Below are 21,295 nucleotides of genomic sequence, written 5' to 3'. Positions count from 1 at the left end.
GTCAATGGGTTATGTGTTGAACAGAGACTATGATGGCTCATATTATATATTAAGAGACACTGTTTTTAGTTTGCACACTGTCCAAGATCCATGATAACACGAATATGAGTCCACTTTTTTGCTTTTGATTTTATGCTATTTGACACTAATCAGATGAAACAAATGTTAATAAAATGGGGAAAACGTGCTTTTAATCAAACATATTTAAATATAGCAAATGGCCAAAATGTGTATATACAGACTATAGGATCTCCTCATTTAAAAGGTGCATAATACCAACAGATGAATGGTTGTCAGTGAACTTTAGGGTGGAGATAAAAGGTGCATCTCTGTGATAGATGACAGACAGTTACTTGGTCGCCACACAGAAGAACTACCACAGTCTGACTTGTGGTGTCATCTGAGGTTTCATTGTACCATTTCTACTGTCCATAGGCTTGCACATACACACAAGCTCCCGTGTGGGGTGCTGCAGAGGTGGGTCATGATGATAAGCGAGGTGTGGAACCTGTTACTGAATATGCATCGTGCTTTGTGGCCTTTCTGAGTGCAGGTTCCCAACCTCAGGATACGTGTCACACTGATGTCAAAGCAGCAGATGGCTCAACAAGAGACAAACATCTGAAAGTGATTGTGTGCCGAGATTTGAGTCGATACTTCAGAGTTTGTTCAAATTTTATATTTTCATCTTTAAGAGAAAAAAAACAATTTAAGTCAATGTTAATATGTTGCCCAAGTGATTTAAAAAGTCAAAAGGGTCAAAAGGTCAATTCTGTTGACCAGTGTGTCTTTTCTGGTGCATATCGCAGTGTAAGGGAGCTGTATGAATAAGATGAGTAGACGGAAATTCATGTCCACTCCAGTACTCCAAAGACAAATGAAGGTTGACCACCTGAAATGCAAAAAGGGCCAAGTGAGAAAATAGAGCTGCATCCTCATAAGTGCCATTTTCATTAGACATGTAATTGTTTGTTTGTTTTTTTTTTTTGGGGGGGGGGGGTTGGGAATATAAAATCCAATTTGTCAGGAATGTACAGTAAAATTACTTGACATCATAGTGTCTTTCATTTGCAATATAATGCAGAAGAGGAAATTTAACTGAAATTGCTCTCATAATGAATAAAACCAAACCCAACAAATAATTGATCCTTATAAGAGAAGTAATCAAAGCCTGATTTGGCTTCTTCCTCTGTATGATCTTCCTCTGTGAGCTCATTTTTTGTCCAAAAATTATTGAAACACACACATGAGCCACACCGTTGCACTAAATGTTCCTTCATTACCATGAGCACTGTAGTTTATTTTGAGACAATCCCACAAACACTGTCTCGCTACCCAAAATACTCTCTAGTCACTAGCACCAAATGTGTATTAATCCACAGCTGAAAAATGCACCATTCATATATTTATTTGAGTCCTATCTGCTTAAAAGTGGCCAAAAAATATAAGAATATTAGTTAATTTTTCTATTAGCATATTGTCATTAGTAGACATTAATAGAATATTTAAACTAATGCATTTAACTAAGGCTTTATTTGTATGCAGAATGTGGCATGCAGTATTATATTATCACAGTATCAGTGTCAGTAAATATTATACAGTTAGTATTAGACTACAAGAGAGCTGCAAGCCTTCACAGGTAGAGGTGTGGTTACAGAGATTGTGCATGGTTGGCGTGACCTGTGTGCGGTGGTGGGGCCCAATGTGATCTCTTTTCATGGGGCCCAAAATTCCTTTAAGTGAGGCCTCTGTGTGTGTGTGTGTGTGTGTGTGTGTGTGTGTGTGTGTGTGAAAGAGAGATTTTGACATATTTCTTCCTCCCCTGTAGAGAGCGTTCCCGAGCTGTGTAGCACTGAGCTCATCTCACAGCCAAATCTGACTAAACCCTTTGTTGCGGGAAAGAAATGAAATATTCTCTTCTCACTCTCCCTTCTTCTTCTTCTTTTTCTTCTTTGGCAGCACAATGAAATTTTCATTTTTGAGGGACTAAAAAGCACGTGTGTTCCTTCAATGGTCAGTGGGGATGAAAATGATCCTGATCATCTTGCGCCATCCTGCCATAAAGTGCAGCTGTCCACTCTACATTAACACATCTGTGAAAAGCTGAGCCAGCTGAAAATTGGAAGAAAAACTCACGGTCAGCTATGCCATCGGAGATTTCGCCTTCACAAATGTTTTTCGCTTTGTGGAATGCACCGTTCTTATGATATATTTCTGTAATTGTGATATGGATTTAGAGGATTGGAAACATTTCTGACTCATTGGTTTACATGAAAAGAACAGACAGCAGAGTGCCACAGAGTGTACTGTTTCACTTGCTTTTAAGTAATCAAAGCTTTAATAAATGGATCTGCACAATAGTTTCCCACAACTCTGAGCAGTAGTTCTCATCAAGCCTAAAATACACAACCTTGTTGACCCCTCCTCCCAAAACTCCACTATCACCCAACCCAACCTCCCTCTCTGTCTGCTGGCTCTGAATTATAACCTTTGCACACTGCCAGCGAGCACAATGTGACGATTGTGATTGTATTTTAATTCTGATGGAGAAGTGAAAAAAGATAGCTTCCTCTGAGAATGGGTTAGATTTATGGGCCTTGTCCTGGCTGCTGGCCCCACATCCTCTCTGATCTGCTTTTACTCCGACGACCCCTCGACCCTTGGGGGTCATTAGAGAGCCCCTGAATGGTCCGGCTGGCTGCCAGCCCATCTCACACTGCTTGTTTTCCAATCAAATCACTATATTTAACGGGGACACGAGCCCAGGGCCAAGTCCAAACCGACATCTGTTTGAAATTGTTCCTCGCAATTATTTCACACAGAAGTTCTCCCTCTGCACCCCCTTCCGCACTCCTCGCCCCACCTTGGTCTTTTGTTTGTTGTTGCTTGTTTTCAGTAAAAAACCTCCCCCTCTGGATTGCTAATGGACAGAAATGAGAGGGAGAGAGAGCGAGAGAGAGATACAGAGAGAGAGAGGGGAAGTGGGGGGTTTTTGGGGTTGGGAAGCTCGTGGTGGCTCCTGGAATCGCTGTCACAGAGACGCAGCAGCCAGAGGAGAATAGGAAAACCAGCGAGGGCTTTTTGATTCAGCACAAAGCAGGTTTTTCACTCTGAACACAGGGAACAGCTTTTGCACTCAGGGGCTCTGTAACGCTGCCAGCTCACATGACGTCTCCATCAAGACTGTCAGTCTGTGGCTTTAATGCCCTGGTGGCAGCATGGATTAATAAACAAGTCTAATCTGATTTACCTTGAAATTCGTTTATTATAATGATTGTTGGTTAGATTTTTTCTCTTTCGCCTTTTTGTTAAGACTAAAAAGAATGTGAAATCAAAGTGTTTTGTTTAGGTTTATGTCCCTGCAGGGCACTAAACTGAACATAATCAGCTGAATTGCTCCTAAAATTACACATTTTCTGGAAATTCAAACAAAGTAATTGTGTGTTTTTGTGTGTATAACACTCATGACATTCTTACTGTAAGCACTAAAAAAGGACTGTCATCCTCATTAAGCCCCCTGTCAGCCATTTTTTCCCTTGGATAACTGGCTCAGGACCAGAAAGCTTTCCCTCCTTTGAGACTTTGTTCAAACAGTGGACTTAGCAGAAAAGGTCAGACCAAGACCTCGACCAAGATCTGTCATCCACTCATAAGGCTGCTCTGTGGCTTTGAAACAGGATGAGGCCACATATCTGAATACTTCTTCCACCACAGTTAGTTTTGCATTTGGACACGATTCAAAATACTTGACTAATTAAAGTTTTGACCTGATGATGGCGCTAGATCAAAAGTTAACCCTTATATGTTGTTGAGGGTCAAATTTCACCCATTTTTACATTTGACAGATGTAACATATACACAGTGTGACCCACGGAAAAGGAAATACAATGCTCCTTTTAAAAAAAAAGTTTAACCCGTGTTCATTAAAAAAAAAAAATTAAAAAAAAGCAAAAAAAGGATTGAAATATGTTGTATTCTTCATATTCTATAAAATGTTCTCCTGGACAATAAACTAGTGATTGTGAATGTCTTTTTTCCACAAGATTAAGCAAACATTTAAAAGTTTTACCAATTCATTTATTTCATGACATCAAAGTCTGTACAATCTTTCATGGCAATCCATCCAATAGTTATTTGGAGACCATTTTGAAATATGTGCAGGTTTTCAAATCTGTCCCGAGCTTGTTCCACTCTTTAATAACTTTGTATGAGAAAGGAATACTACACTGCCACACTGATTTATGTAATAATAAATTACATACAGCCTCTGTGTCTTTGAGCAATTATGATTTAACACAGCTTACATGTTCATAAGCCTCTTTAATATAAACACAAAATATTTGTTTATCATGCAAAGTGTGTTGGACAGCAGCAGATCGATATGAGTTTGTGCAGTCCACATCATGAGTCCAGAGAGTCAGGAGAGGCCTACTGTATCAGGAACTGGGAATCAACTTTCCTCTCTTCCATCATCAACATTTTCACACAATACGATGGCCAGCGTCATGGATATACACCGAGACGTTAAAAAGCTGCATGGTCATGAAGCATTTACTAATATTAGACCACCAAATGTTGCGTCAGTGATAGACGTTAGATCAGTCGGTGATGGTTGGCTTCACACGAGGCTGCAGAGAAGCCGTGCAGCTTTATGGGGGCATGTTGGATATCCGAGCGTTTAGCAGTAGTATCCTGTTGTCAGTCAAAATGATGCTCTTAGTCACCCCCACCCATGTAGCCTGAGATTAGATGTGTGATAATGCCTTGTCACCTAAAATGGGACGTTTTGACACTTCAGAGTGCTAAAAGCTGAGATATCAGTGAGGACTTTAGCACTGTACCTGAGTTACACTAAAAGCCAAGTACAGAGTGGTTTTTCCTTCAGTCATTTGCCAGAAGATGCAACTAAGAACAAAATAAAAGTCATCTTTAGAGGAGTTGGGCCCATGTTTGGTTTTCTTATTGGATTTAATGACTGAATTTTTTGTAGTGCAAATATGTCAAAAGTAGAGTTAGGGTGAGACAGTAAAAACAGCGCTGTTTCGAAATAAGTACAAAATTAGGAACATAGTATTACAGTATAGCTACCATAGACTGTATAAAAGAAATGGACGTAACATCCGTGACGTCACCCATTGGTTTGTTGACTGCTGATCGGAAGCCAGTAGTTTCGAATATAGGCAGCGCCATCTTGAAAATTTCAGGTGCATGCTGGGAAAAATAAAAACACGGATTCTACTTATATGGGCATGAGGCGGGGCGGGGAGGTTGCACTAGGTTGCGAGGGCTGGATCTCGAGGACATTGTGCAATCAACCTGTCAATCAGGACGTAGCCATGCCCTAATGCATACCCTGCTTTATCGTCACATATAAAATCAGGGAGGCCAAAATGTCCCAAATGAACATCATACTGCATTGAAGAAGGCTTTAAACTAGCGATTGAGACCATAAACACATTTTGAAAACGTTTACTGAGGTTAGAAATCAAGTGAGAAGTTGGTGAATTCTCCATTGACTTGTATAGAGACGGAAGTCCTTTTGACACCAAAACAGTCGCCCCCTGGTGGCCTTTTCATAGAATGCAGCTCTAAGTTACTTCTGCTTTGGCCTCATTTCAGAGGACCGGAACTCCGCGCCTGATAGCTTCACGTGACGTCTGTAGCCGTACAGGTGGTGGAACAATAGGCACAACACTGAAAGGCACCTAATACCAAGTAATTATTTTTAAAAACCCAATTATAGCATCAGATTGTTGGAGTTCTGCTCAGTATTGTAGTTCAGACAATTTTTAAATGCATTGGCCCCATGATGAGAATATCTCCATGCCACGTCTTACACAAACAAGCTGAAATGAATTATTTTGCATTGTAAGCATCCAACGTTTAGTGGCTTCATGTAATTTAATCTGACAACAAAGTCAGACACATGGTTTGCAACGACCTAGCTTATCTGCAGCCTCTTTTAATGTCTCCACTGTATTATTCTCCATCTGTTTATCTGATAGTCGTGCTCCACTGTTTCTCTCCAACACAGTTTGGAGTGTACTGCTTCTTGTCCTGGTGCATCTTTTGATTCTCTATAGCTGGAAACAATGAGTACATGTCTGTTTTCTATCTTAAGATTTAAAACCATCTTTTTAATCAAAGTTTTTCATCAATGTAGTTCGTGAAGTGTCCTTGGTTTATGTGGAAAGATGCTTAAAATCTAATTATTATGAATATAACTGTGTGTTTGACCTATACTACATATGTTGTCGTCATGTGGAGTATTGGAGCAGGTGGATCCAAATGTGAAGCTGAAGAAACTTCTTTAATAGGAGGCTCTCGCATGCAAAACAAAGCTGGCAGGTCACAGCAGAACAGAACAACAGCACGAGGAGATCAAACTGAACAAACAGACAGAACAAAGGCTGGACTGAAAACTAAAATACAAACTGAACTAATGAGGGAATGGGGAACAGGTGACTGGAGCTGACTGACTGGCTAGATGCAGGGCAGGTGTGTAGATGTGCAAAAGAGTGCAGGGGAAAAACTGAAAACTGAAAACCCTGATAAACAATCCTCTTCCCAATAAACTGACGCACATAAAACTCATGGCAGAACACACATGAAAAATAACCAAAATACACAACACTTCTACCTCTCCCATCTGCGACAAATCAAACCAAAAAGTCCAGAAATCCCAAAACACACAAAAAGTCCAAAACACAGAGTTGTTGCCTTTAATTGAGTATTTATTTGAAAAGTTTCAACAGGATTTTGTTCTAGTCTGCACATGATTTAAACACTGGACACTGAAGAGGGAGAGAGATATTATTAAGAGGACCAGCAATCATCATGCATTCTTAGTAACCCATTGCTGATTTACAGATGCATTTGTTCATAATCTGATAATTTACAATGTGTGCATTTAAGGACTTCATGCATACAGATCTGTAAAATGGTGCAGGCTTAAGAACACTTACTCCGCATGTGGTCTTGCTCACACTGTTAAAGCGGTTATCAATAGAGACATGTTCAAGGCGCATGAGACGATGGACATTTACAATGCTGTAAGAGCGAATCCCAGTGACACTGATGCTAAGCCGTCGCTTTGACAGAAAGTCAAATTTTCATTAAAAGGAATATTTTCATTTGCAGTGCGGAGGGAGAAGCCTTTCAAAACTGTGAGTGCTCCACTGCAACAGGACACAAAGGGATTGATCTGTCAAACTGTCGATATAGATCAAATACATTATGTTAACACAATTGTCTTACTGGGGGGTCACAAAAAAATTAGGTGTAGCATTTAAATGTTACTCTGATGGGGGACTATTTTCAGCAGTGGAATAATACACTCTGCTCTAGTGAGTGTTTCCATCAGCAGGACGATATATGTGGGATTGAGTCACAATAAGTCAAAAGCCATTACTATACTAAGCACTGCACTAAAGAACACTGCAACTAAGACATCATAGACAATCTCGGAATTAAAATATATATATTTATTTCCACTATGTGCAATACACCTACCTTTAAAACAAGTGTAATACAAGCAGCTTCTGGCTGTATATGTAGGTACTAAATACTGTGTATGTATGTTTGACTTGTGTGTTTGTTTTTTCTTTTGTGTCTTTCTATTTGAGCTCCACTCAGGCTGTGCACCAGAAATTTAGCGGTACACCTTTAAAATGACAATAAACTATTTTATTCTATTCTAAACTATAGTTTGTGAGTTAATGGTGTGGCTCATTGATGTGTTAAAGGTCTAAGGTACAGACGAATAAAATATATTAGGCTTTGGATACACACATGATACTTGTCAGCAGAAACAGTTCATGGCTGAGTTTTAGGTCATAGGTTTTGGTCTTATCATTAGATTTCTTAATTATAATAAATATTTGGACTATTGCCGAATGACACTATGCATTGACTGGATGAAGGACACTGATTTAGTGGTCACATTTGGTGATTAAAGGACTGCTTCACAATTTTTCAAGTCTGTCTTAAAACAGAAGTCAGGTGTCTATATGAACAGTGAAAGAGGTTTTCCGTGCTGTAATCATTCCTCCTGTTCATACTGATTATTAAAAGATACCCTTTATTTATTTATTTAATTAGTTAGTTATGTAATGTAGTGTTTCCTCGGACTGTGTTTTCCTAGAAGATGTATAGTAACAAAAAGAAGGAATTTGGCACTAAAAACACTTTAACATTGAAACATTTCTACTTGATTTGATTCATTTGGACGACTGAAGCTTCATATTAGCTTCAGATCAACTTTTAAATACATTTTTACACAGGAGGACTGTGGATTTAGTCCTCCGTCACTTACATTGTAAGTACATTATGAAAGGATCTTCTAATGGTCAGTATGAACAGGAGGAATGATTGCAGAAAGGAAAACATGTTTAATGTTCATTTGGGCTACTGACTAATGTTTTAAGACAGATTTGAGAACAATTGTGAATCCGTCTTGTCTCGTATATCTGTCAACTGAATATTAAAGCACCTGTTTTTTAATCTGTTAATGTGAAATAAAAAGTTGAAGAGGCATTTGGCAATTTGGCATTTGGCAGAGTAGATCAGCCTGAACAATCTTATCAGGCAGTAGTTAAAATCCTTTGAATAGGCAGCGATGAGCAACTTTCTATGCATTTTTAGTTGTAGTTTAACCACAATCCAGCCTCAGGCAGTTTACGATGACACAGGAAGATGACAGAGGATCAAGGAGGGAAGCAGTAGCTCCTCAAAATAGACAACATCCCACATGCTGGCGTAATGTCCAGGATATACGCAACATTTGTTCCATTTAACAGTGCCACAGTGGTTTACCATGCTACACAGACCTGCTGTGTGTGCTGAAAAGAGGAACTTTATTTGGCAAGTGGTCCATTGTGCATTGTATGGAAGGAAACAATCTATGTTTTGTCTGGGCTAATTTTCTGCTGCATCAGACCCCCTTTCCTGCCTTCAGCCCTGAGGGGGAAAAGAAAGGTGAATATATGATACTTGTGAGATGATCAGGCCTAATGTTAAACTGAAGGAACAGTTGAGGACCCTTACAACAGTTAAGAAAAGGTAGCTGACCGGAGAGACTCTTGTGCCTTGGTTTGTTTCTTTAAAATGCCTCATGGCACCAACATCCTCTTTGTTCCATTGATTTATGATGTTATGAACATTATCTCGCTGCTGAGCTGTTTTAAAGGATTCCAGGCCTATGTGATTAAGGAAAACAAACATGTTAAAATATGTGTTTGCAAGGTTTTAGGGTAAATTCTACTGAAGAGTGTTTTTTTTTTTTAAAAGCCCAGTAATTCCACTGTCTCTCAGCCGTGCTCAGCTATTCAAACTATAGTTCTAGTTGGCATTTCCAGTGCATAATTACAGTGTTGGGGATGTGAAAATACTAGTCCATCCACAGCCGCTTTTATGTAGAAACATCAGCAGCAACTGAGGTCTTCCAACCATTAAACAAGGTCAAGGGTTCAGGTTTAGGGTGGGAAACCTCCTTTGGTGTATTAGTTATGTTTGCTCCAGAAGAAGAAGAAGAAGAAAAAAAAGGAGCAAATGTGGCCCAGAGAAAACGTGAGCGAGCCAAACCAAAGGAACATTAGAAAAACGTAACTGCCCATGCTCCCTGCGGTCTTTACCCAGTGCATATTTCTTTGCTGCAATAACAGATCTATCTTTAACTTTTTTTAATCCATACAGGAATTTTAAAGATTTTTTTTTTTTGTAATCCTACATTATTCCTTATGGCACACATGTACAATTATACTTTAACAAACAGAATGACTTGTGAGGCTCAGCTTTCATTTCAAAGGGAGTGTGAGTGCAGCGGGTGAGGGAGAGATGAGTGGGTGTACATTTTTTTGTGCCAGTTACAACAGGAAATGGCTAAAAAGCATTAAAGAGGAGCGCTAAATGTTGCTGACCAAGAGCTAAGACGAGGTCATCCACTCCCAACACTCACTCACTCTCTCTCTCTGTCGGTTTCTCACATAAGCCTTTAATCAGAAGATCACCCTGACTTCAATCAAATGGCAGCATTCCTCAACGGCCTACTCATGACGAAGCCCTCAGAGCATCCGACCTCCAATCTGGCTGGCAATAGAGGATAACCTAGACCTAGAGAGGGGTCATGATCTGGGTTATGGACTGACCTCGGACTCTAGCACCCCTGAGGAATGCCACAATGCTGGCCTTCATCACAGACATCCCCTAGGCTCTGGGCAAGTTGATCATAATTCTTGCACTTCCAGAGTTTAGCGGGGCACGTTCTGCCCCTGGGCGAGCAGCAGCAGCAGCAGCAGGATAGGCCAAAGCTCTGTTGGAGCAGTAGGTAACCCTGACTCAGACACGGGTCACGTCCCTCTGATCTCAGTAGGCACAGAGCTCAACGCAGGAAGCCTTTGATGAGAAAGTGAGCTAAGCCTCGGGAGAAAGGCAAATGCAACCCCAGCCATCCAAGCCTTCCCTGCTAACCCCCGACCGAAGCCATGAATTGCTTTATTATGATGACCTGCCCTCAAAGGTCAAAGAGCAAAATGTGACACACTCCGATACTTCGTCAAACTCCCTCAAATGCATTTTGAATACATACTATAAACCTAAATTTGATCATATTTATGTTACAGATAAACAAAAATTGAATTGCAACAGTGCAGTATAATTAATGCAGATGGTCACAGACTGTTCGATGGTTGGCTAAATCCATTATTTCAACAAATTACATTATCTAAACTATATACACAACAGGGTCCACTTTAGATGTCTCGATTCTTATTAGCTAGGTGTGTCTGATCAGTCCAAAATTAATTCTCCAGCATGACAACAACCACAAACATGAAGCCAGAGTCATAAAGAACTATCTTCAACAACAAGAAGAACAAGGAGTCCTGCAACAGATGGTTTTACCCCCCACAGAGTCCTTATCTCAACATCATGGGGTCAGCGTGAAGGGACAGAAGCTGCAGAGCTGAGATACCGAAATCCACAGAAGAACTGTTGCAACTTCTCCAAGATGCTTGGAACAACCTAAATGGTAAATGGACTCCATTTATAAAGCACCTTTCTGGTCTTCCAACCACTCAAAGTGCCTTAAGCTACATGCCAACATTCACCCACACACAGTCATACACTGATGATCACCTGCAAAAACCAGAACAAGCAGGTGATTCACACAGCAAATGAGGATGACACAGGGGTCATCACGGGTCAATGACGCCTTTTTGTGACCATGTGGTTTAGTCAAATTTAAAGGGGTTAAAATGTGAAAATACAAGTATGAATAACTTTTTGTGGACCCAGCATCAAATTTCTGCTTTTAATCCACTTTGAGAGAATATATTAGAGGATTATGGCAAAAATGTCTAAGTGGTGTAACCATAAAAACTTTGTACCAAATAATTCAACTTGCTTAAACACAGTAAATTCTCAATAAAACACCATATCAACTAGTTTGGTATGATCTTACATTATAACTTTTTTATATTAAATAAAGGTAATGGAATACAATTGTTCTAAATATTAATTTTAATCTGGAGAATCATGGAGATCAGGAACCATTTACATGTTTTAAATAAAGTCATTATTAGTATAAGTCCACTTAAATACACTGTAGGTGGATAAAATATTTAATATTTATCATTTTTTTGTGGTTTCATTTTCAGCATTCAGTCTTACTTTTGGACAAAATGTACATTTTAACAAACCTGGTGCTGCTTTTAAGACATTTTTGTTTTGAATTGCTCATCTTGCCAACTTTTATTTGTCACTGACCCATATATGTATATATTTGACAAGTTGTAGATGCTAGTAAAACTTCTGATTAATCATATTCTCACAAAAAGAAGAATATTTGATCAAAGCTTAATCACGTATCATTGGAAACTGGTGAACTGCTGAGTAACTCCTGTTTTAAACCTTAAGGTGAAAAGAGGAAGAGCTGGGCAATCACCAGAGTCAGAAGGATCCATCCTCCTCAGTTTGTAGAAAACTTCATGGCAATTACATCCATTAATTATTCAAAGATTTCAGTCTACAGCTAACATAGCTGAAGGGAGAAAATGAATAAGAAAGGTAATACGTTTGCAGGTAATATATCATGATATTGTACCACTAAAGCTGGACATGTAACAAAGTACAATCACTGTTACTCATTAATAATCACATGAGAGGCTATTTTTAAGCTTTCCATGTTGCATTTGTTCCATTGAGGGTCAGCTGAGGATAGCAATCTTTCATCCATTTGACCCTCTGCCCTTCTGATGCATGTTGTTTTGTCTGGTAGCGGTGATGGTGCAGGGTGCGAATGTCACCGAGCAACAGCTGACTTCCTCAACATGCCTTATGCTTTTTTTGCAGCAGCGCTTTAAGCCCTGCAGTGAGAGTGTTGGCCAAGTTGGGGACAGCTGAGCTTAGAGGAAGAAGATACCACAGATACAGACTGAATGCTTCCCTTTCTCTCCTCTCCACCTCTCTCTAATATTCATTTGCATGGTTGTAAAGCCTCGTAAAGCTCTGGCAGTAATTTAAAATATAGGATAGGGAGGGCGTACTTGAAACAGCAGTTGACTACTAGTCTCACTCTGCCTCCTTTTAGGCTTTCTCTTATATGCTGTACCTCTGATTATTGGGAAGTTCTGTTTAAACACTACGATGTTCCACTGAAAAAAATGGGGAATGAAATTAGATAGACCTTCATTTTGTTGCAGACTGACTGAGAAATGACTTGTCAGAGCAGGAACAGCACGATAATGATATCATGAACCAGGAAATATCTCACCTAAGCTGAATAAAAACTGAATAATAACCTTTATTAATGTTGGTATTAACTCTTCTTTTGCTTTTCCTGCAGTTACATTCAAATCCATTAAAAACAGCTTTTTAGTTCAACAGACATTGTAAATATATTCGGTTAAGATAGTTGGACAGATGTGTTGTATAGACCAAACTCAGGTAGAAGTGACAAGGCAACTTTATGGTCACAGTTGGTTGCTTGTACCAACCGATACTAGCTAGTGGCACATTTCTACAGCAGTTTGTAGCTTAAACATTGACATTGTCACATCCACAATTTTGTCAGATATGTAAACATCTTTTATCTACTCCCCCACTTTGTGATTGTTTGTGCATTAGTAGAATTTATTTTTTCTATAATCAGTTTACTTTTAACCAAAGTAGCCACATTATGAACTATCTGCTAATATGTTGCCAATACAACATCTAAAGTATGTTTTCAGACAAAGCCCAAAGTAAATTTTTGCCCTGCCTCATTTGACCACTGGATTGTTTGTTCAAGTCCTTATTTTTGTTCTTAATAAAAAATGACCATTATTAGTGTTAAATTGACCCACTGGATCTCTCTTTAGCCTTGTGAACCAAAACCTTTTCATGAGACTTTTTTTATATTTTTGATAATTTGTGTTTATTAGGGAACATTTTTGATATACACTAGAGATACTGCACATATTTTTCTTGAAAACATTGGATAAGAAAGATCTATGCTCCTCACAGGATGATGTAAATACATGATGAACTGCTGCAATAACAGTACTAACCTTGCTCTATGAAGGCCAGCTCCACATCCTGACACTGAATATGACAGCTGACAATTGCATATCTGTTAAGTTAACATTGACAAATAGACCAATGACCCAAGCAAAGGTTACCTGTCCAGTTAACACGACTGAAATAAGTCAGTAATTGTAATCTGTGAGCCACCCACACCCATAAAAGAAGATAACACCATTGCCAGCATAATGTTACATTTGCACAGTATTTTGTAAAAGGTCTATTTTTGAGGACAGAAGATAAGAAGTTTATCAAATATTGACCAGAGGTGGCAAAAGTCCTCACATTCTGTACTTAAGTAGAAGTACAGAGACTCTGGAAAAAGTAGAAGTACTAATTCAACTCCTTTACTGAAGTAAAGAGTAGAAAAGCACAGGCTCTGAAATGTAGTTAAGTAGAAAAGTAAAAAGTAAAAATGAATTCTTGCCGTCAATGACACACAGAATACCTCTCATGATAACTCGACAAAAAACTAAAAAAGTTCTCGCCACACAAAATAGGATAGTTTTCCTCTGGCTCTGCTGCAAGACAAATATCAGACAGAATATATAAATATTAGGGCTGTCAGTGTTAATGTGTTAATCACGATGAGATTAAGAGCCGAGCATAACGCGTTCATTTTTTAAAATCGTATTAATATCTCCTCACTGATTCACTCACTGTCACAGATTGCTGTTATAATGAACCTCTGTAAACTGTGCACAGTGCTCAGCGTGTGTTCACATGGTAGGAGTCTTCCTGCTGCTGTCATATTCCTGCACTGTCTGCACATTGTTGGGACTTTCCTTCCAGTAGCGAATTTTGATATGAGCAGTCGCCCAGGGCGGCTTCTTACCAGGGGCAACATGGAGTGCACACACCAAAAGAAAAAAGAAAAAGATGTGTTTTCTATCGCTCATTTGCATATCATGTCTTCCTTTTATAAAGTCACTGAGGTTGGGTTAGGGTTAGGGTTAGAAAGTAATAAGCCTGTTTTGACAATGTAAGGACCAGGCGGGGAGTTCTGGCCCTCTGAAATGAGGCCAACACGGAAGTAACTTAGAACTGCATTCTATCAAAAGGCCACCAGGGGGCGACCGTTTTGGTGTCAAAAGGACTTCCGTCTCCATACAAGTCAATGGAGTTATTATAACTATATGTGAACAATGCTAACACAACCGTCTCTCCAGCCTTGCTCCACTCATGCTCTGCAGGTTAGTGGCTTCACCACAAAATCATTGCTGTTCCTTCATTTAAAAATAACTTGACCACAAAATTTCCATAGGAGGAAGCCGATGTAATGACCCTTGAAATGCAGTTTAGTTTAGCATGGAGAAATTTTCCTCAGCAGATGAGATGAGAACCGTGCACATACATTATTCTACTCAGACATTAAGGAACAGTAAGAAAAACACATTTTTGACTGAAGGGTTTCAATATAATTTACTTGTATAAAAGTCACAAAACTGAATATTTCTTCAAAGCTGTGTATGTTTATTTATTTCATATTATAAAACATATTTATTGGGGAAATATGGAAGCCAATAAATACACTTATTTAATATTTTAGATAGGAAGACAGACCCAATTAGCAACTAGCTGGTGAACATAAGTGCAGCATTTGGCATCTAACAAGTCAGATATTTCTCTCAGAGTTGGTGGAACCCGAAAATATAGCTAAAAGTGACAAGGAGAGTGAATGTTAGACTTTAAACTTGTAAACTTTATGAGGCCGTAATATGTTAAATGTATGATTTTTAGCTCGTTGCAGAAGTTTACTTCCTCGTAGCCAAAATAGAGATAATGCATCTTTAAGAACAGGTGTCTAAAACAACTACATTCCTCCTCTGTCTTTACTTAATGGCCTATTTCTTTGTTAAGCACTGTCAAGGGAACAGGTTGATTCTTTCACTTTCATTCACATATGGATGCACTACATTGCCTGGCCTGTTTGTAGTATGAAGCTTCAGAGAACACCATCTCTCCTCATCTGTGTGCTTTGTCTAATCATCTATTTCTGCCTCACTAACCTCTTGTTCTCCTCTCTGGTGAGACTACTTACCCTGGGGCTATTTTTCTCCCATCCTCTCTCTAAGAGAATGAGGAATTCCAGTGGCAAAAGCAATCAGCAGGCTCCACTTCTAACCAGTACCCAGCTGAATTTGCTGTCAAATTAAAAATGATTTGTTCTTTTTCTTTTAGTACTTTGCATCTTTTCTTATTCCCTCATCCCCTCCCTGGATCTCCAGTCTTCACTCCTGCTTCTCACCTTGTGGTAGCTTTACTCAGTTTTTTCCCCCTGTACTGTAAGCCTCTATCTTTTTTTCTGCTGATTTTCACTCTCCTCTCCTTTTTCTCGTGCCTACTCTTCTCCTCTTTCACCTTTCCTGTTTTATGTCTTGGCTTGCTGCTGTTAATTTTGGACAACATGCCATCTAACTTTAGAAACTGCTCTGTATGCATTTTGTGCATGTGGAGTATCCTTTTTCACCTGGGTTTTCAAACTAGAGTAAAAAAAAAAAAACTCTAGTATGCAGAGTGAAGAATAGTGGATGAAAAAGCACAACTACTTAAAGTAATACATTATCTTTTCATTGGCAGAACATCAAGAAAGCTACATTGATGTATGCAGAGGAAAGAAAGAGCCTCAAAGCAAAACAAACATTACTCCTCTATTATTAAAGAATATGCACTGCAGTTATTATACAATAAGACAAGAAAAGAAAAAAAGGAGTCGGCAAAAATTGGTTTAACTTTAGCTGCGTCAGTTATGGTGTTATTTCTTTTGTTTAAAGCTGAAGTAGTTTTTATTCAACCTGACACTGAGCAGTGAAATCTGAACTGAGACATAGTTCTGCAAAAAAGTAACAGTAACTTTAATTTATCCTGAAATAAAGTGTTTCTTTGATAAATAGAGTTAAAAAGGGGGGTTTGTTTCCAGCCTCAGATCCTCAGATCTCTCATAGGTATGAATAAGAACATTTTTTATTCATAGTGAAACTCAAGTGCTACAGGAATATTAAAACCCCTTATAGGGCACTCAATGAAATACTTGGAAATTCAAAATTTCAACCCTAGAGATATTATTGGGGAATATTGCATGGGTTTTTTGCTTTTGTGACTTTATATTTTATGGTTCCTTGCAGGTCTACAATGAACATTTTCCAAAAAGTCTATTAACAAAAGTCCACATGGTTCTACAACCTCACAGAGAGGCATGGAGAGGCTATTTTGGATGTTTACGGAAGTTACCAAATCCAGTTATTTGCCCGATAAAGGGTTAACATAGTACACATATCATAAAGAAAATAGTGATAAGAGTTAAGATGAAAAAGCCTTCCTTAATGTAAAGGTTTTCATGCCTGTTTTATTTAGAAAGAGACTGGGGTCTGTGCTGACCTGAGATGGTTGGGAAGGCTGTTACACAGGTGTTGCGCAGCAGAGCAGAAGGCTTGGTCCCCCTTGGTGCGGAGCTTAGTACCTGGGGCCTGGAGGAGCAAGCTGTTGGCAGGTCTGAGGCTGTGGGTGGAGGTTTGTGGTATGATCAGTTCCTGTAGGTAGGGAGGTGCATGTTTGTTGATGGATTCATGTATGAGTAGCAGGACTTTGTAGTCAATCCTCTGAGGGAGACAGGGGAGGTAGTGCAATGAAAACAGAATCGCTGTTCTATGTTTGTGTTTTTTTGCACTCTCATCAGGATCCTGGCAGCGCTGCTCTGAGCTTATGAATGCGCCTGCCTCAAATCCCTGTCAAGAGCACACTTTACACTGTAGTCCAGTCTTGATGAAATAAATAATCACTTTGAAAGCAGCCAACAAACATCAGATACACAGCGGGCAACAACACAGAAGCAACGTTGTAGGCTACGTTAGCACGCTGCTAACGTTAGCTGCGAAGCTAACGTGCAGAGCGTCAAACAGCTGTAGCAACAACTCTGCTACTTTACAGCTAACATCACAACAACAACAACAACATATCCTGACTAACTAGACAGTGAGCTGAATGTCAGCAGGTAACGTTACAGTTTATGTGAAGCAGCGCTGATGTTACTCACCTGTCCGGCAGATCAGCATCCGCCTTCACTCTCCGGTTCTCCGTCAGGTCTCCGTCTGTCCCTGCACCGGATATCCGTATATCCCTCCGCCGTTAGAACACCACACTGATGTATCCGCGGGTCCTTGTCTGGTCAAAGTCCTTATTTTATATTAAATATTCTTCTAACTTTCTCCTCTCTGGGTGTTTCTTGGTCACCTCTCCTCCTCCACTATGTTTGTACCAGACGTTTCTTGCTCTGACTGCTACACTACATAGCCTACTACCCGGCCCTCCCCTGACTGGCAGTGAGGACTAGCCAACTGTGTTGTGCGTAGTGATACTAAAGACACCGTTTGGTCAGAAGCCGAAGACTCCGCCCCTGTTTTCAAGTACACCTTTTTGAATGGTATAATATTCAATATAAAGTCATGGGTAAGTTTTCCTGCATCTGACAGGGTTAGAAAGGGGCAAAGTTTGGAGATGTTTTGAGATGGTAAAAGGAGGTTTTGCATAGATGTCTTCTAGGGTTATCAAAACTCACACAAGGGTCAAACCTAACTCCTGGATTAGTGACTGAGGAGGAAAGGGGGATGTCCTGGCTGTCAAAGATAAGATGAGGTATGAGGGATGACTGAATCTTGTGTGTAGTGCCAAAAAGGAGAGTTTAAGTTTTGCTGCTGATTAACTGGAGGAAATCTGTACTCATCCAGGATTTTATCTCCTTTAGACAAGTGCTGAGGTGTGACATGGCTGCAGAAGGGCTTGGGGCAGTTTTGACGTACAGCTGAGTATCAGCATTGAAATGAATAGACATCCCATGTCTGCCAAGGGAGGCCAAAACTGATCCTTGTGGAAAACCACAGGTGACGTGGAGCAATCTAGACCTGCATCCTCCCTGTGAGACAAACTCAGTCTTACCAGAAAGGTAGAACTGGGACCACTTAAGTGCACAGTCTGACAACCCAATGGTGGTGCGGGGGCGCTCTAAGAGGATAGTATGTCAGCTGCAGCACTCAGGTCAAGGAGAATTAGGGGAGAAGGGGAACCTGCATTTGTTGACATCAGCGGGTCAGTCACAACCCTAAATTATAGCTGTTTCAGTGCTGTGTGCTGAATGAAAACCTGATTGATTTAGGTTCAGAGCACCACATAAAAAAGCTTAAGTTTTACAAAACTGCATTCATGTTCAGGAAGTGGCCAAAACAAATGGTTAGCCATTCATTGGTATTTAAAACTCTCTTTGTGAGGTCCACTAATAGCATGTTAGCTGTTGCACATGTCTAAAAACAACTTGTCTATACTACTACAAAGCAAACCAAAGACTATTGTCTGCCATGCCTAAACTGCATGGGCCAATTTACCAGTACAGACTTGGTTGCAAATAAACCAAACCAAGATAATTTACTTATAATACTAGATCTTGGACAAGCCCCCACTTGTCACAAACTGGCGTTGTCACAATGTATGTGATGTGTATGTGTAAATCAAGTTTTAAGTGCCAATGAAAATGTTTTATTGTAAATTAAACAACATAACTATTTACAAAAGGCATGAAGTAAAGGCTTGGAGAGTAGTTGCATAAGTAGTGAATGCTAAAGAAAATGTCAAAACAAACAGTAGCAGTGTGGAGCCTATGAGAGATAGAGAGAGACAATGAGTCCAGGCTGGTATTTGTGACTTTGGTAGAGGCTTAGCCGAGTGTCAGCACCTTGCCCTCATGACCCTCCCTGACTGCAAGCTCCTGCAGGAAGTCATCAACTGCACCATAGCGAGCAGAAAGGGAAGGGTCATAACAGTACTATCATTATACGCCTTCAACAGTTGTCAATTAGGGACAACTGTTAAGTTATTAATCACAAATGAAGGCAAAGAAATGAGGACAGCTGTCTCCTGACTGAAATGATTTGACTCGTATTGCACTTTCAAATATTTTGGTCTTAACTTTTTGACTATATTGTGTGGGCACTACATGTGTTGCAAATGTATCTTTTAAATTTAAGGTTTGTTTTTCATAAATACTAATCTGGTGCTCTGTATTCTCTTTAATAATAACTTTATTTGTCTGGCACCTTACATCCAAAAATACAGCCCAAGTTATTTAAAAACAATATTAGGCCATAAACAAAAAGTAAAATATTGTATATGTCATACACTAGGGCTTTATGTGTATGAACCCTTCATACATATGGGCGCTGGAGTTACAGTGTTTGCCCTTAGTACTCGACAGCAGTCTGAGAACATGCCAAATGCAATTTCACTTGTAGCATACTCGCCTTACTTTCATGTAGCCTCCGGGGAACAGAGACCATGTGATTTCAAAGAAGACACAACACAAGACTTTGGGATTTAAACAGAAAAAAGGAGATAGTTTATTTGAAATGTACAAAAGCTATATACACACTCACACACAAACCCACACACACTGAGCATAGTAAAAGTGGATGGTAGCATACACAGAAACATTTTAAAGGCTACTTAGAAATTCAGCAAACATAATAAAACTGAGGAATTTGCAGGGCTATTTTGCCAATGCTGTCCGAAACAAGATTTCAGATATCAAAGTCCGGGTCCCCTCCTGGACTCTCTGCAGTTCATCCAGAACCCAGGGGATATATCGGGTGCAGTGAAGGGGAGTAGGGGGGGTGGTATGAATGTGTTAATTAGGGTTGGATCTCTACTGAGAACACACAGAGGTACTTGTATATTCTTTTAGAGAATACTCCTCATCACACACACAGGGGTCCCTGTGCCCTGATAGACTAACACAGACGCATATCCTTGTCTTTTTCAATCATTTACCCTTGTGAGATGAGACCACGGAGAGTTAATGCCTCTGATCCAGAAGGCAAAGAAGGAAATCTTATTTTACAGTGCCATCCCCAAGAGCTCAGACCATGATCAATAAGCACTTAATATCTGTGGAACATAATGTTGTACAACCACTTGTTTAAACTAGGGCTGTCAAATGCTTGATGTTATACATTACAGTTCATCACAAGTGTCTGTCTAAATGGGAGTAATCACATTTTGAATTTTATGACATTTCATAAAAAACATACACGTTCATCATGTTTAACATAAGGGGCATCAATAAAGATACATCTTATCTTATCTTATAATCCTTTATTCTAAATCTAGGTGTAATTGAAACTCATGACATGACGCTACAGTAGCACTTTTCCATTTATTTCTTGCTGCAAAATATTTGAATTAAGTGCACATACAAACTGCAATAGGAGTTAACATTTAACAGGTTTTTTTCATATTTGGCATGTATCACTTCATACATGGTTTGTTGTTGGGCTCGGACTTTGTTCATTAACTTCAGTGCTTTAAGCACCAGCATGTTTAATTGAAATACTAAAGACACTGTAGTTCTGTCATAATTTGCCAGCAAAACAGAACATACACTGTGTCTGTTATTCCTTTTTACAACATTTTTTACAGCAGCAGTTCCAGGTTAGGCAGCTTGCACGTCTCTTTACTTAACTCACATATTGTATAGTATGCATAAAAGGTACAGTGAGGTGTAGTTTAGCCTTTGAGAATATTTCTTTGCAATTCCCATGGTAAGCATGAAGCAAAACACACACATACACACACTGACACACACACACACACCAAAAAAAAGCAGAAAAACCCAAAAAACAAAAATGTTAATGTCATATTTAAAAAAATTAAATTGAGACATTCATGCATTATTCGTTTTGAATTAATAGTAGGT

Source organism: Scomber japonicus, chromosome 11 (genome assembly GCF_027409825.1).
Source record: "Scomber japonicus isolate fScoJap1 chromosome 11, fScoJap1.pri, whole genome shotgun sequence".
Taxonomy (NCBI): domain Eukaryota; kingdom Metazoa; phylum Chordata; class Actinopteri; order Scombriformes; family Scombridae; genus Scomber; species Scomber japonicus.
This window is presented reverse-complemented; position numbering follows the sequence as displayed.